Source organism: Manis javanica, chromosome 5 (genome assembly GCF_040802235.1).
Source record: "Manis javanica isolate MJ-LG chromosome 5, MJ_LKY, whole genome shotgun sequence".
Taxonomy (NCBI): Eukaryota; Metazoa; Chordata; class Mammalia; order Pholidota; family Manidae; genus Manis; species Manis javanica.
Genome location: NC_133160.1, coordinates 4,919,957 through 4,924,978, shown reverse-complemented (window position 1 = coordinate 4,924,978; position 5,022 = coordinate 4,919,957).

The following is a 5,022-nucleotide window of genomic DNA, read 5'->3' as shown; positions in this document are numbered from 1 at the left end:
TGCCAGCAGACAGTGGGCTGATATCCGAAGTGACAATTGAATACTGCAGGGGGCTGAGCAGCAGAGCAGAGTGGGCGAGACGGAAAAATAAAGGGAGAAATAATAAAAGCCAACGCAGAGGAGAAGAGCAGAGGAATCTGTCACTTCGTCTTAGGAGAAATTAAGAAGCCAGACAAATTATCAGTGTACTTTCATATAAAACATGATCAGACAGTCTGAGATTGGCACTCCTGGGGGTGGGGGCTGAGTGATGCTATAAGGGCTGGCAGGTTGCCCTTTCTGACTGGATGGCATCAGGAAAGCTGAGACTTGCCAAAGTTTGCAGTGCCGGTGAAGTGCTGGGCCAGGGTGATGTCTGGGGCCTCGCTGGATCTCCTTGCTTCTCCAAGCGGAAAGTGAAGAGCAGCTGGAGATAAAGGCAGCTAGCCCAGCGCTGGTCCATGCAGCCCTGGGGTCGGCTCAGCTGATTCTCACCTGACCCTGTGCTGGAGGCACGAGTCTCACCCCTCTGTTTCAGACAAGGACATTGAGGAGCTTGCGTGATCACACAGCAAGCACTCTGTGCTTCTAACTCTCTGACGTCTCCTGCACCCCCTCCGTCCCCCACCATGACCTTCTGAAGCCACTGCCCGAATGGTTAACTGCCTTTCCCGGTTAGGGCCGGAGGGTGGTTTCCAGCCATGGGGCGAGGTTTTCACCAACCACCTAGACTTGGATGGCACTGATTTCACTGGTCATGTCACCAAAACAGAAATGGACAGGGCCTGTCTGAACATTTTATCTTCTTCAGCATTCGGTGGCCTTTTTCTTCACTTGGCTGGCAGTGGCTTCCTCAGGCTCTCAGTCAAAATAACAGAGTTACAGTGCGCCTCGGATGTCTCACGGGAACAGATTGCACAAAGAGCCGCCGCTCTCAGGCACTGGCAGCCCAACCAGCCTGGCGGACTTGGCAAAGGCCCGTGGTGCCCACGAGCCTCAGCCTCGCAGGCAGCTCAGCTCTAGCGTCCTGGCACAAACGGGGTCTAGGGAGAGGGGGGCCCCTCCCTCAAATGTGCTCTCGAGCCCACACCGAGTCCTGCAACCATGCTCAGCCACAGAAGCTCTGTAGAATGAGGAGCAATTCTGCTCCTTTCTAGAAGGTTCTGGTTCGCAGATGTCATGGCTGAATGAAGAAAGCAATGCTGACTTTGAAATCGAGGCCACCTCCTGAGCCTGCACTCAAAGAGTGGGCCCTGCCTTTCCTGCTGGAGGAACCAGCTGTGGGGGTAGGGGTGGGGGTGGATCTCAGCCTAGGGTCCTTCTCTCTGCCCTGAAGCAAGACCTCTGAGCAGTTCCAGGCAGATCCTGACCGGAAGAAACACACAGCGGAACAGTTTCTAGTGGCCTGCCCGGGCCCAGCCAATGTTTCACGAGGTAAGAGAAGGCATGATTTGTTTTCAGAGTGTAATTTTATTATAGTTTAATGCAAGAAAAGGTAAGATAGATTCCCTATTATTTTATAATGAGTTTATCACTTTTATAATACCATACTATTATAATAACCATTTTAAGTGCAAGTGGATGAATATATAATTGCATTTCTTATATATGATCATATTATAATTCATCACCACAAATTTTGCTCTTTTTTTTCCCTCAACTTTTTTATTTTCACAATTGGGAAACTTGAATATTTTCTAAAGGGGCTCATTCAGTCTTATATTGTAGGCTTTCTGCAACAAACTTGTATTTCTGACATCATCTCGCTTTTCAGATGGTAAATGACCCTGAAAGGTTTAATGAATAAATGAAATAGTGACCAGAGAAAGGTTCCATGAACGCAGCGTGCGTTTGGGGTGCTCAGCTGAGGTTTGCTGAGTGGCGACTGTCTCATGACAAAAGACGAAATTAAGACCCCGACCCGACCCCAGCTCTTCCCTTCCTGACTCATAAGAGTTTTCTTGACACGGTTATGTGAATGAGCAGAGCATAAGGGAAATTATTGTTTAAGTGAATCACTTGTCTAACGTGCGCTTTTCCTTCATGTTTTATGTCTAAGGTGACTCACGGCATGTTGCAGCATTTCAGAGACATGGAGCTTGGGACAAGATGGCGTTGTGCTGCACACCGAGGCCTTGTGGGTGCAGGAGGCCTAGGCTGCGGGCAGGGTTCACCTGGAGTGCTCCCCAGCAGAGCCTCCAGGTGCCCAGACTCCCCACAGGACGCTCTGGCGTCGCGATGAGCAGGTGCGTCCCCCATCCTGCACTTGGCAGGACACAGAGCGTCCTAGACGCCACCCATCCTCCTGTTTTTGTGACAATCCTGCAAGCTCCATACATGTCCGACAGCAGCCCCGCGGCAGGTGCACAATAGCGTGCTGCCCTGTGTGCAAAATGTGTTTGAGGAAGTATGATTCTGCTAAGTGCTCATAGGTGCCGTGTGCCTGTGCAGCTAAATGCCCGTTTGTGTCTATTGTACTGATCTCTTGGCTAACTCACAATCTAATTTAGTGCGGTTGTTATTTATTCCTGGCTAGACACTTGTTTTCGTTTTTGCATTCTGTTTTCTAAAAGAATTATTGCGTAGATAGGCTCTGGAGTCTCAGGAAGGAAGAGAGAGAAAGTCTTCTATGCTTACAAAACCTGGTTAGATGATCTCCTTGGAAGTTCAAACAAGATATAAAGGGCAGGAGACTGAGGCCTGGGCAAGACCCCCAGGGCTCTCCCTTGGGTGCATCAAAGGTGACATTTGCACGTGGCTGATTTTTCCATTGCCTGGTATCATGACCCCAAGTGTCCATCCTTAAACCCAGTTGTGAGCCACCCAGCACCAGGTGGCTCTCAGAGGTGGGCTCAGTCTAGCCACACTCACGCAACTGATGTCTAGGACAAGAAAGCCCATAGGCTGATCTGCAGAGAAAGCAGAGCTGTGCTGTGACCAAGACTCCTGTCTCCATGACTGCATGGCCTTCGGAAACCAGATCATACGTCATGGTGCTTAAGACTAGAGAATTCAAGCAAAGGGGCTGCTTATGTAAACTGAATTCACCCACTCATGCAACAAACACCATCAAGCACTTATTCTGGTCAGGGCCGGGACACAGTCACGACCAAGACTAACAGGGATCTAGCACAGAGCTCACATTGGAGTCAGGGATTCTGAAATTTAACACACAGACAATGAAGACACTAATGTCAAAGAAGAAAAAAGGCTGAGAAGGAAACGCAACTGCAGACAATGCGTTGGTGGGTGCCAGGAAATGCTGAGCCCTGGATCACCTGAAGGCCCTGCCGTGCGCACACCAGAAGGAATGTGCTGGGGAGAAGGCAAAGCAGGTACAAAGGTCCTGTGGTAGGAAGGAAGGTGGCTCAAGGATGTGACCTAGTTTAACTCACAAAAGGGAGGCTGATTTTAAAGCTCTGAGGAGATCCTTGTAGTTCCCAAGGGCTGACCCCGGATACTGAGGGTGGGTTAGCAAGGAACGAGTCATGAAAACGACTGAAAGTTTCAGGATCCTTCCAGTTGCTCAATGGGCCTACTCAGGCCCACCTTACTCCTCAGGGCAGTCAGTGCAGTGCCTGGCTTTGTGGGTCACCCTCAGGTCTACATGAAGAAGGATCTCCCACACTGCAAAAAGCAGAGCTGAGCAGCAATGGTGAATGTGCAACAAATGAATGCCTTTTTGTTCAAATGCAAGTGTCCACCGCCAGAGATAGTCTCCGTGCCCCCAAGGACCCGTTCAGGCCCCGATCTGTGGAGAGGTAGATTTAACTCCGACTTCGACTTTTATTTTTCATGGAACAACATATGTCACATGAAACTTTTTTTGACATGACAATACCTGGAATAATTAGATACATAAAGAACAGTGAGGAACTGAGTGTTTCTAAGTATATTTTGAGCAGTTGTTATCCACCATCCGTACCTTTCAAATGTCACTCTTGCAGGGTTTGCCTGTTTGTAGTGAAGCACAAAACTTTTTCGCTGTCCCTCTTCAAAGCAGTTGAGAGTATTTTAAATCTCTGTGCTGAACTATGGCAAGTGTCTCAAATTTAAAGTGCTCGAAACCTTTATTTTGAAAAGCCCAATTGGTGCCCATCAAAGCAACCAGGAGAATGTTCCCTTTTCGGAACTGACTGAACACGCACACCTGGAAATGTCAAACATGCTCTCGTTTAAATAACGTTGACAGCTTGCAAGAAGCTGTCTGAAAAGCATTGCGTTCAATTGTTAAAAGTACCACAAAGAAAGCCCAAGAAGATTTTTTCTCCCCAAAGAACTTACTGTCAGTAATTCACATGGGCTACTTTCTGTGCGGTCACCTACTGAATGCAATTATTTAATTTCTTTCTCTCTCTCTCTGCAAATGGAGACGGTGGAGACTCATTTTAACATGAGCACATCTAGGATGCTCATCTGAAAGGGAAAAATCAAAAACATTAAGGTTGCCCAGGTGGGCTTCCTGCATTCAGCCCATATGCAGAAATGTCTAAACACAGAAGTCACTCGATATAAATCATCAAATACACATATTTTAAAAACATGTTTTGGTGCAAAGCACCTGAACTTTCCATTTCCCCCCATGGGACAGCTCAACCAGTCTTGCTTCATTGTGGCTCAGCACAGTGTTTTTTTATTATTTATTTATTTATTTTATTTTGGTTTCATTAATCTACAATTGAATGAAGAACATTATGTTTACTAGGCTCCCCCCTTCACCAAGTCCCCCCAACAAACCGCATTACAGTCACTGTTCATCAGTGTGGTAAGATGCTGTAGAATCACTACTTGTCTTCTCTGTGTTGCACAGCCCTCCCCATGCCCCCCCCACATTATACATGCTAATCGTAAGGCCCCCTTTCTCCCCCCCACCCTGTTATCCCTCCCTTCCCACCCCTCCTCCCCAGTCCCTTTCCCTTTGGTAACTGTTAGTCCTTTCTTGGGTTCTGTGATTCTGCTGCTGTTTTGTTCCTTCAGTTTTTCTTTGTTTTTATACTCCACATATGAGTGAAATCTTTTGGTACTTGTCTGTTTCCACCTGGC